The sequence below is a fragment of the Anolis carolinensis genome, chromosome 3, assembly GCF_035594765.1.
Source record: "Anolis carolinensis isolate JA03-04 chromosome 3, rAnoCar3.1.pri, whole genome shotgun sequence".
In the NCBI taxonomy this organism is placed as follows: domain Eukaryota; kingdom Metazoa; phylum Chordata; class Lepidosauria; order Squamata; family Dactyloidae; genus Anolis; species Anolis carolinensis.
This window is the reverse complement of record NC_085843.1, coordinates 33,371,820-33,384,029: the sequence shown is the minus strand read 5'-3', so window position 1 is coordinate 33,384,029 and position 12,210 is coordinate 33,371,820. Positions and strand designations below refer to the sequence as shown.

At 39.2% G+C, this 12,210-nt stretch overlaps 1 protein-coding gene across 1 annotated transcript in view; it reads right to left on the bottom strand.

Moving 5' to 3' along the window:
• The window catches only part of fry (FRY microtubule binding protein), a 286,727-nt gene that overhangs the window by 256,300 nt on the left and 18,217 nt on the right, over positions 1 to 12,210 (bottom strand). The window contains exon 2 of the mRNA XM_008107925.3: positions 3,251 to 3,430. The gene's annotated coding sequence lies outside the window, so the exon portion shown is untranslated. The remainder of the gene's footprint in view (positions 1 to 3,250; positions 3,431 to 12,210) is intronic.

Below are 12,210 nucleotides of genomic sequence, written 5' to 3'. Positions count from 1 at the left end.
GATGTATGCTTTTTAATTGATGTTAATGGTTTTAAAACTGAATATTTTTAGTTGGGGTTCATGTTTCTAACTGCATTATGTGTTAATTTGTTGCTGTATTTTAATCTCTAGTTCACTGTCTTCATACACTTACTACAATGCGGTTTGAGCCCTGCCACAAGCACAATGGAGGACCTCCTTACAGCGACACCAGAGGCACTCCAAGTGTCCAGCTGCTGGTCAAAGGAAATTTAGCATAATGTCAAGTTTTAACTTTGTTTGTGGTTTTTTTTATACATTATAGCTGCATTCTCAATTTGCTTCTGACATGATAAATAAATTCACGAGGAGAGTCAGTAAAAAATAAATGATGTTGTTATACTAATAAATTCCATTTGGGATACTAACTACTTGTTATGAAGCACAAGAAAAATATTTCCTAAGTCAGATATACTTGTTTTGTTTTTATACAGATCATACACATTAAACCGATTTTAACTCAGTGTTTTCCTTAAGATTTCTGGCTTTGCTCATGAAAGTTCTAAAATTAGCCCAACACAGAATCCAGAACAACCCTGCAGTAAAAAAACACAGCATATTTCTGCTTTTGGATTGTATCAAAGTTCACTCCCCAGGTGGAGACAAAAGAATCCTGCCTGTTTCTACATTCTTTTGAAGCCTATTCAAGAATTAGAAGAATGCTTTATTTTATTTTTAAGTTATTCCATACTGCTGTTCAAAAGTAGAAGATTCCCAATTATGTTAAACTTCTGCACCGCATGACCTTTCTTTATAAATGCACAATTAAACTTAAATAGCACGAAGCATATCAACAAGTTCCACGCAAAGTTTTCCCCATTTTGTTTCCTTCCTGCCAACCACTCAACAGATGGACAGGCATCATGGGCAGTTGCCTGAACCACACTTTTTTCCCCTCCAGTGCTTCAGACTCTTTGGTTCTAAATACATAAATGTTCTCTTCTGGTGAAAAAAATCTCCTTGATATGAAACAATCAGAAATACATCTTCAGCTTTTTGACAATTATGAGCAATTATATAGCAGCTTCTTATAAAACTAATAGTGGAGCTCAGAGAACAACATCTACTTTTAAATGACACTACTTGGATTATTTTTTGTTTGGGTTTTGTCCAGCGTTTGGTACATTAACAGCCTTGATTATTTTGGTGAATAAAATGCAACTTGGAAAATACAGTATGACCTTGCTTATTGTTATGAATTGAAAATTGCATCCTGCCTGGATATCCGTGTTTTATCCAGATTCCAGGCATCCCACCCAGTGCCATTTGGTCTAGACCAGGCATGGACAAACTTTGGCCCTCCAGGTGATTTGGACTTCAACCCTCACAATTCCTAACAGGCTGTTAGGAATTGTGGGAGTTGAAGTCCAAAACACCTGGAGTTCCGAGGGTTGTCCATGCCTGGTCTAGAATCAAAGCTTTGGTTTTTGAAAAAGCAGTCCTTTGTAGAAGCCACCATTAATATACATTAAATAATAATTTAATTTTTAATATACATTAAAATGTATATTTTTAATTCATAATGTATTTTAATAGTTTTAACTGTTTTATGTGCTGTTTTATATTGGTTTGTATGGGCATCTAATTGTTGCCACTGTTGTAAGCCGCCCTGAGTCCCTTCGGGTGAGAAATGTGAGAAATAAATAAATAAATAAGCATTATTTGGTCATATCATTCTGCATGAAATACGTCTTCTATCTTTCAGGCACAAGGAAACTGAGAACAAACAGTACAAGCAATGGAATCGAAAATCCAAGGGAGAAGAGGCAAGGAAGGAAGAGAGATGGAAAGTGAGTAGCTCAGAGCAAGGAGAAAGAATGGGAAGTCAAGGGAGAGACACACTGCAAAGGCAAGTAGAGTGAATAGGATAGGAAATCAAGTAGTGTAAGTGGTAGATCAGTGGTTCTCAACCTGGAGTCCCCAGATGTTTTTGGCCTACAGCTCCCAGAAATCACAGCCAGCTTACTAGCTGTTAGGAACTGTGGGAGCTGAAGTCCAAAACACCTGGAGGCCCAAAGGTTGGGAACCACTGATTTACAGCAAACTGCCAGGGTGATGAAAGCAAAGCAACAGCACAGAAGAAGTAGAGCAGTATGTTTCATTAATTCCACGTTTCTGCTCTCTGAGGTGGCCATCAAGTCATGCAGTTTTAAGGAAAGAAAGAGATGGTGGAAAGGCAAGAGAATACGGTAGATAGATGCTTATTAGGGTAAATGCTTGCTTTGAATCTTCAGTTTCTTGGGAAATGGATCCAAACAATAACACATATTTAATATGGAGATCTAAAATGTCTGTATGTCTTGCCAAGTTTAATCTACCTAAAAGAAGAATAGCATTTAGCCAATGTAAACTCTATCAGGGAAATAATAGTAGCAAGTTTTATGTACAATAATCCTAGGTGGTATTAAGGGTGGAAAACAAAACATATGTCATATTGGATTGGCAAATTGTTCAAGGGGTAGCTGTCCTACTATTTTCCAGAACAAGCAACATGATCTATTATTTACCCTTACCTATCTAGAAGTAGATAAAATAAGTAGATGAATGGATGGTATCCTTGAAGTGACTGGCTTGACAGAGAACTCTGGCATGGGCTGGTCCATGAGGTCATGAAGAGTTGGAAGCAACTGAATGAATAAACAACAACAAACCTAGAAGTATCTATCTTTAAAGACTTACAAGACAAAATGTAAATGCAAAAAGTATAGGGATTTATCCTGACCTTAAACAATACTAGCAAACAATAACTGCATGAGAGGCATCTTGGCACAGATGATCTGCTTAACATGCATATTGTGATGAAAAGTCAAATAGGTGAAAGACCTGTTTTCCAGATATAATACAGTTGGAACAGGGCTGCATATACCCCAGAACAGGCCAAAGAACCAAAGCACCATTTGCTATGTAGTAACTGTTTTCCTATTAACTAACAGTAGGTGACATTTGAGTTGTACTGCATACATCTCTTTCCCAACACAGCTGGCAGCTGCACCAGGCACTGTAATTTCCTTGAACAACAGGTTCTAGTGTAAAATTACAAGTCACAAGAATATGCCCATTATCATACAGAGAAGTTTAAGAGTAGTGACTAATAGATGTGTATGTGTTTAAATCAGAAATATTACTCGATTCCAAATGATTGTATTAAAGAAATTGTAATACACTGTGTATTGACAGTTGATGAAAACTGTAACTACTACTAAATCTTCAAACCAAGAAGCATAAATCTTACCTTGCTGCAGGCAACAAATTCAATGTCTCTTCAGTGCTGAGATGTGCTTCTCCAAAACATGGTTGATATATTTCTGTAGATTAGCTAGAGCCACGTGAATTGCGAGTGATATGGATGCTACCTTGCTTGCTTCCTGGAGACGAAAGGTATTGTTTTGTATTTGTGAACCATCTGTACTACCTGGGGAAAGTAACAGTAAACATGAACTTAGATTCATTCTCACTACTGGATACTCTAATACTGCTATCTCTCAAAGCTATGTCCTTATCTAGGATTTATTATTAGTAGAACCCTGTTTTTAATGAACATTCTCCACACAGAAATATTTTATCATAAACTGTTGGTCACAAAGTCATACATGTTACATTGCAGTTACAGTAGAGTCTCACTTATCCAAGCCTCGCTTATCCAAGCCTCTGGATAATCCAAGCCATTTTTGTAGTCAATGTTTTCAATATATCGTGATATTTTGGTGCTAAATTCGTAAATACAATAATTACAATATAACATTACTACGTATTGAACTACTTTTTCTGTCAAATTTGTTGTATAACATGAAGTTTTGGTGCTTAATTTGTAAAATCATAACCTAATTTGATGTTTAATGGGCTTTTCCTTAATCCCTCCTTATTATCCAAGATATTCACTTATCCAAGCTTCTGCCGGCCCGTTTAGTGAGACTCTACTGTACTTACCAAAGTTTCAATTTTTAGAAAGTTTGTATACAATGATTAAGTGTTTGTTGTAGTACAAAAATGTTGTCCAGAACTTTTTATCAATATCCTAAATCATGCAGTGCTGAAATAATTTTAAAATTTCTACCTTTTCATTAGAATAGTGAGAGACGTAAAAGCAAACAGTAGAAATGCAGCACTATTGTTTAATTATGCTTGGTGGAGGCATTTCAGAAGACCCCTCTTCCCATTAGCAATAGCAGGCAGGACACATTTCCATTTGATGTAAATAATAGATAAGATACTTGACTGCCTGTGTTCTGTTTGATCAGATATCAAAATTATATCCCAAAGGTCAAAAAAGCTATCCATTCTTCTAACAGATCAGATGCGAAAGTGTAGCTAGCCGTCCAACAGATGGTATCTTTTGCCAACCCTGTTATTTCCTTCCTCTTAATCTGCCTCCTCGGAGGAACATGAGCCATTCATATTTCAATTGGTTGGGGCTGGGATGGGGGAAGGTTTTCACTGCTGAATAGACGTCATGATCTGGTACAGAGGCTCCATGTCGCAAATTAAGAAAACGAGACCCTGAAATAGATGACATTACAGCAAATTCCCTGCTACCACATACCATTTATTATACAGATGGCTCCCTAAATGCCTTTGTTGTGCAACAATAAGCTAACATGCAATAGAAATGCAGGAATAGTTGAGAGTTGCATATCAGGGAACTAAGGGACAATAGCAGCAGAGTTTGATGGGATTTATTCCAGAATGCAATAAGGAGTTAGTACTTCTAACAACATTTAATGACAATATAAATTTATTTTTAAGTTAATATGTAAATTCCTCACACAAAGAAACAGCCTCCCCAAAGACAAAAACCCTTCTCACAAAAAAAAATGCCACCCCTGCAATCATCAATTAAAAGAAGACTAAATGCATAACTTGTTTACTAACAATCAAAAGTCTGAACACATAAAGAAGGCCTTACCCTGAGTATGAAGATCGCTTGGAATTTGAAATGTATATGCTTATTTCTTTTCGACTAATCTCAAAGTGTGTATGAGAGAGATATTCTCTCCAGTGACAAGGAAAAAGAACTTCAGGCTAACATAAGCACTCTCTGTAATGTGAATGATTTCAGGTATGGGACATGATTGATATGTATACAATTATGCATGGTGTGGAAGGTTTTTCCTGTTGTGGGTCTTCAAGTTCTTTCCAATTTATGGTGTCCCCAAGGCAAAGTTATCATGGCTTTGTTAGGCAAGATTCCACAGATATATAAACCGCATTTGCCTAGTTTCCAACAGACCTCACAACTCTGAGGATGCCTGTCATAGATGTGGCCAAAACATCAGGAGAGAATGCTTCTGGAACATGGCCATACAGCCCCAAAACTCACAGCAACCCAGTGATTCTGGCTACAAAAGCTTTTGACAACACATTGAATCATCAAAGAGTTTTCCTGGCTGAGTGTGGATTCAGTCCCTGGTTTCCAGGGTCACAGTCCAATGAGCAAATCCCTTAATCATACTGCCCCTAAATATAGTTTGCTCTTGTGTACCTTGAAGTCATTTCCATTTTATGACCATCCTATAATGAACTGGCGTTTGCTTGGGGTGGGGTTGCCTTTACCTTCCTTTCAAGCTGCCCAAAGTTAGAACAGAGGGTTTTGATGGCTGAATGCAGATTTGAACTCTTGTATCCAAAGTCATAGTCCAGCACTCTAATTACTGCATTACACTGGCTCAGCCGCAGCATTACAATACTATGTAGATATGGAATGGTCCATTGAAATTGATTGGCACAAGGCTGAACACAGAAAAAAAGAACTTTCTCCACAATGTAAAACTAATGTGCTCCCCTCTGTGCCATAGTCACCATCCAGCTCTGCTGCACACAGGTACTTTGTTTTTAAAAAACATGCAGTGATATCTTGAATTAAGAAATTAATTTGATCTGTAACCGTGCACTTATTTATTCATTTATTTACAGTATTTATATTCCGTCCTTCTCGCCCCGAAGGGGACTCAGGGCGGATCACATTACACATATAAGGCAAACATTCAATGCCATAACATAGAACAGAGACTGGGCTGGCCTTGAACTCATGACCTCTTGGTCAGAGTGATTTGTTGCAGCTGGCTGCTAACCAGCCTGCACCACAGCCCGGCCTCTTATGTCAAAACATACTGTGGCAAGGAAGCACATTTGAGGCAACAAAATGTGTGTTAGCCAGTGTAACAGCAAGGCAAAGCAACATCATTTTCTTCATACTGTCATTCCAGCCTCCTGTGATGACTCATGGGCCATGTAGTCCCGTTCCTAGCGCTGTTGTGACAGATGAAGAGGAAAACTTGGGTTTTCCACCATTTCAGTCAGAATTGGAACTTTCCCAGCCTGAATTGGAGCCCTTGCACCTGCAAGAGATTTGCCTTCCAGAAATCTGCCAAACAAGCCCTGAGTCAGAATCTCCCCCATTTTCTCGCCGTAGTTATTATCAACAACAAAAAGGAGTTCAGCAGGCTAATCGCAGAAGCCTGAGAATCGCAGCCAGGCATTCAGCTGATTAAGACTGCTTCCATGAGAAATTCTAGGGAGTCATGCATCTGGACACAGAGATTGACTTTCGGTTCTGATTCCCCAGAGAAGTGTTCTTTGGTGGGAAAACGAGACCCTATTTAGGTTCCTTGCCCCGAAGGAATCTTGCGGAGTCAATTCGTCAGCAACTGGAGTAGGTTGTGTGTGGACAGCGCTACTCCCGCTTCCAAGCCTTCGTTCCTGTTTCCAAGCCTTCGTTCCCGTTCCCAGCCTTGTTTACCTCCACGGACCTTGCCTTGCTTCCTAGGACTCAGCCATGTCTTCCAGGACCTTGCCAAGTATTTTACCACGGATTTTCTCCCTGTTCCTCGTTCCTTGCTGCCTTGTATCAAGCCTTGTGTTCCAAGAATCAAGTTTACTTCCTAGCCTTGCCTCAAGTTCCTTGGACTAAGAACCTTGTCATCTCCCCTCACTTTGCTTGGCAAAGTGAGTGTTTCGGTTATTGGATTACAACTTTGGACCTTAATATTTTATATTGGACATTGTTTTCCTGGACTATAATTGACCTTTCCTGAAAGGTCTTCTTCTGAACTACATTCTACACTTATTTTTATTGACTTTATATATTTCCTTAATAAAGATATTAGATAGATTCTGGCCTCTGTGTATGGTTATTGGTGCTCTGCAGCCTGGGTCGTGACACCTCCATCCTTACCTCTTTTGCTGTCTCTCTTTTTAAAATGAAACAGTATGAGGAATAAAAAGCGAACTAGTGAACTAAATCAAACTTCCACTGGGGACAGCAATCTCCCAAAGTGGAGAAGAGTATGTGGCAAGCAGGCAAAGGCACACAGGCTGAGGCACTGAGTCACGAGGCACAATGGCTGCTCAGGTCTGCTGGAAGCCCTGTACTCGCTGTTTAGGTTGAGGCTGTGCTGCACCAGGGTGGACTACAATCTCTAGAGTGGATATCCGGATTGGACTCCTCCCAGAACATTCAGGGGAAGCAATCACATGGAGCTGTAGTTTCTGCCTTGAAGGAAGAGCCAAAGCTGCTCCGGCTAGGAATCCAGTCCAAGTTTTGTTTCTCTTTGCCTTCCTGTTAGAACTGGTTTAGAGGGCAAAGAGGCTTCTTTTGCACTGTTCATAGGTCAAAACAGCATTCGGATGTCAAAACGTTACTCTAGGCCGAGTGAGGATTTGTAAGTTAAAACAGTCTTACATTGGGACATTCTTATGTAGAGGTTCTACTGTACATCTGACATGAATAGCATGAACTGCGTGAATAGAATGAACATTAGAATACCATCCAATACTTCACAAATGAAACTTTGGATATATGTGGCCAAGCAACCTCAGAATGTGATCAAGATGGCAAAATATATGTACAAGGAAGGATGCACAGGCTAAGGAAATTCTGCATTTCATTTTTGCCTGAGTTGATGGAGGCTACATCTAAACTGCTTATGATGTAATTTCATAATGCAGTTAAACTGCATTATGAGGCTACTTTATATGTCAACGTAAATGGGGCCAGAGAAGGACAAGACTCAGTCCTGCTCTTCTCCACCCCTCACTGAGTTGAGTATAAACTCCTTTTAAACTTTGAACTCAGTTTTCATCAACTAAAGGTGAGGATAAAGAGGGAAGGTGAGAGCGAAATGGGAACATTTTTAAAGTAGCTGGAAAACCATATTAGGACAGTTTCAGAGTATACATTAGTTTGTTGTACATACATGCATAAATACCAGTACAAGTGAATTACTTGTATTTAAAATATTTGTATAATAAGAAGTTGGTATGCCAAGAAAGAAAAGAACATATTTTCATACAACAGACATGATTAATATCAAGGTATTACACACAATTACGTAAGTCATTTGTGACAGTTCTGATAAGCCTGGCAGAAGTCATCTCAAAAGTATACAGACAGAATAGAGTTACTGCCTCAGTTCCTCTGGCACCATCTTCTGGTCTTTTAGCTGTAAAGTTTTGCTTCTTTGAAAGCTTTGGTTAAAGTTTTATGTGGTTTAAGTACATCTCTGCCTCTTGACATCAGTAGTCTTAAGTTGTGTTACTGCAGGTGGCATTGGGCTCTCCAGACTTTCCCACCTAGAGATAAAGTTGATTTTATAGACTAGTATATCCATCAAAAGACATCAAAGTACTCAGTAGTACCTCTGATACTAATCAGGAAGAAGAGATTTCTGCCATATAGCATTATCTATCATAAATTTCAGTATGCAATGGAGAAAATAGACTATAGTCTGCAAAGGCTTGTTAGAAATTTCTTCTCAATTAATTTCAAAAGTACTATTGGATTCCTTTATGTATTTTTAATGCTAAACGAGACTAAAACAGCTGTCTTGATTAATATTAATATTCATATAGACAGGGTCATTTTGAACAAACTGTCCTGCACTATTGTCTGATGTTATATTTTTCTCCTGAATTTTTTTTAAAAGCTTAACTACCATATATTTCCCTCTGTACTCCTTTCAATTTCTCTTTTAAAAAGGAAAACCACTATTTTAGTGCTAAATCACCAAAAAGAAATAGCAAAACAGGAAGTTGTGATCTGACTGCTTGAACCTGTCCCATGCTCCTACTCATACTGACAGAACCAACTTTTCTCTCCATTATCCAGCACGGCCCTTCTGGGTTTTTTTTTTAAAGATAACTTTTTAGATAACTTTAGATATTAGCACTTGATTTCCAAATGTGATTGCCAACTCTGATTGCTCCCTTCATTTTCACCATTTTATCTTGGGGAGACGTTAAAATGGGAGACCACCAAAGGATACTACTAGGTAAGGTAAAGGTTTTCCTTTTACATTAAGTCTAGTTGTGTCCGACTCTGGGGGTTGGTGTTCAGCTTCATTTCTAAGCCGAAGAGCCGTTGTTGTTCATAGACATCTCCAAGGTTATGTGGCCGGCATGACTGCATGGAGCGCCGTTACCTTCCCGCAGAAGCAATACCTATTGATCTACTCACACTTTCATGTTTTCAAACTGCTAGGTGGGCAGAAGCTGAGGCTAATAGTGGGAACTCACTCCACTCCCCGGATTTGAACCGCCGACCTTTTGGTCAGCAATTTCAGCAGCTCAGTGGTTTAACCTGTTGCGCCACAGAGGGTTCAGGGAAAATTTCAGAGGAAGGCAATGGCAAAACACCTATGAGTATTCCTTACCTAAGAAAACCTTACAAAAGCCATATAGTTGCCATAATCAACTTGAAGACACATGTATGTGTCCGTGTGTGTGCTTCAAGTTGCCTATTGATTTATGGAAACCCCATTGATTTAATAATATTTTCTTTGGCAAGGGATGTCTAGAGGTGTCTTTGCCAGTTTCTCCCTCTCCCTACCAGCTGTTAGGAATTGTGGGAGTTGAAGACCAAAACACTTGGAGGGCCGAAGTTTGCCCATGCTTGGTCTACAGTCTGGTGTTCATTTGTGGTCTCTCAGCCAAGTGCTAACCAGAACTGACCTTACTTAGCTTCCAAGATCAAATGGGATCTGGTGCCTTTAGGGTAACGTACAAACACAGAAAATGGAAGCAAATGATCCGCTCCACATTAATAGGGGAACATGTTGAGGTGAAGACACTGGGAGTGAATGGACTGCTGTACAGACAAGCAAGATGATTTCCCCATGCCATATGTGGACTAACACTAGAGTTTTCAAAAAGTAAAAGTAAAACAGAAACCTTTGGAGAGAACGACACTATGAATATTCCACAGTGGGAGAAAAACTGGAAAAGTCAAGAGGGCAAGGAAATTAGACACACTCACAGCTGTTACACCAGCCCACATCACCAGCAGAAGCTCAAAAATGAATCAAAATGAGATGTCTTTATAATGCCTGCTAGCTGAATTATGCTTAAAAGAGAATAGTGTTATTTTTCACAGGAATACAAAGAGTGTGAGAGGAGGAGTGCAAAATGAGGTGAAACAGATCATCATTGGGATCTTGGAAGAAAATGAGGAAGTGCACCAAAGAAACACATCATTATAGCAGTAAGTCTTTATGAACCCTGGCAGATTATAGAGAATAGACTATATAAAGCATGTATCATTACAATATGTTTCAATATTATTATTCTTCTTAGCAGTATTAGTATTATAAGTGTTATGATTGACTACAATGTGTGTATTCAAACCATGGTCCTCTGACATTGCATCCTTTCTTAGTTAATTCTTCAAACAGGTTGTTGCTGCTTTCAGAAAAATGTTACTGTGATCTTACTTGTGCTTTGTACACCAACGGATATGGGTACAAGTTTTGGTCTCATTTCTGTCATATTAATTTTTCACCCTCTCCTTTGTTTTCTTTAGCTGGTCTATGACATAGCTTCTTAAGCTATCTGATATAGAGAACCGGAGGATTTTTGTTTTTGTGTTGTCGAAAGCTTTCATGGCCGGGATCACAGGGTTGTTGTATGTTTTCCGGGCTGTTCCAGATGTATTCTCTCCTCACGTTTCACCCACATCTATGGCAGGCATCCTCAGAGGTTGTGAGGTACCTCACAACCTCTGAGGATGCCTGCCATAGATGTGGGCGAAACGCCAGGAGATAATACTATTGGAACATGGCCATACAGCCTGGAAAACATACAACCCTGTTTTTGTTTTTGTTTTTTGTGTGCCATGGACTGGCATCATATTTGTGCCATTGACATCAACAGTTTCTTTCTTTCTTAGAAACTCACCACAAGCCACTAACCAATAGATTGCTGACTAGTAGTGGTCCATGACCACTACTTTGAGTAGCATACTGATTTATGATGTCCCTTTATTCATACAATAATACAGAACAACAAATAGTGATATCTGAGCATAACTTTATCAGTGCCATTAGGTAAGTGTCACTCAAAGTGGTGGCCCATGGTCCAGTGCTGGTCCAAGGGTCATTGACTGCCAGTTCCTAATGAAATCCTAGGAAATATACAATTGGAGCCCATGGGCACAAATATGATACCAGTCACTACAGCACTGGAAAAAGTACTAAAATAAGGATAGATGGGTGACCTTCTATGACCTTCTCTGTGTTAAGACCTTCAGTCAGTCAAATAGTTCATTGTACTAGCCCAAGGCCATTGTTGTAGTTTATTGTATATCACTGAGCTTGGTCCCCATGTAAGCCGCCCTGAGTCCCCTTGGGGAGATGGGGCGGGATATAAGAATAAAGTTATATTATTATTATTATTATTATTATTATTATTATTATTATTATTATTATTATTATTATTATGACAAAAAGGTATTGGAAAAGGGTCAAATTAGCTCCATGAACTTGGCTTTAGCACAGCTGTTAAATCATCAGCAGTAATAAGATCTACCGACCGAAAGGTGGCAAGTTCGAAGCCAAGCTCACTGTTTACTTAAGCAGTTCGAAAACAGCTTAGAGCTGTAAGTAGAGAAATTAGGTACCGCTAATTATCGGGGGAGGTATTTTATGACACCATAAATAACAAGACCAGAAATGTAATGGCCAAAAGGAAGGTGGAAGGAGGAAGTCCTGATGGCTCTTCGTCATAGAGAATGGAGAAACAGCAAACGCCCCCCCCCCCCCCATGACTGAATCCAAACTCAACTTCCAAGACATTGAAACTGGACTTTGAGACAACATGCCTCCTTTCTGTCTGTTCTGTTCTGTCTTGTCTGTCCAAACGGTATTAAATGCTTGCCAGGTATGTGTACTGTGATCTGCCCTGAGTCCCCTTGGGGAGACAGGA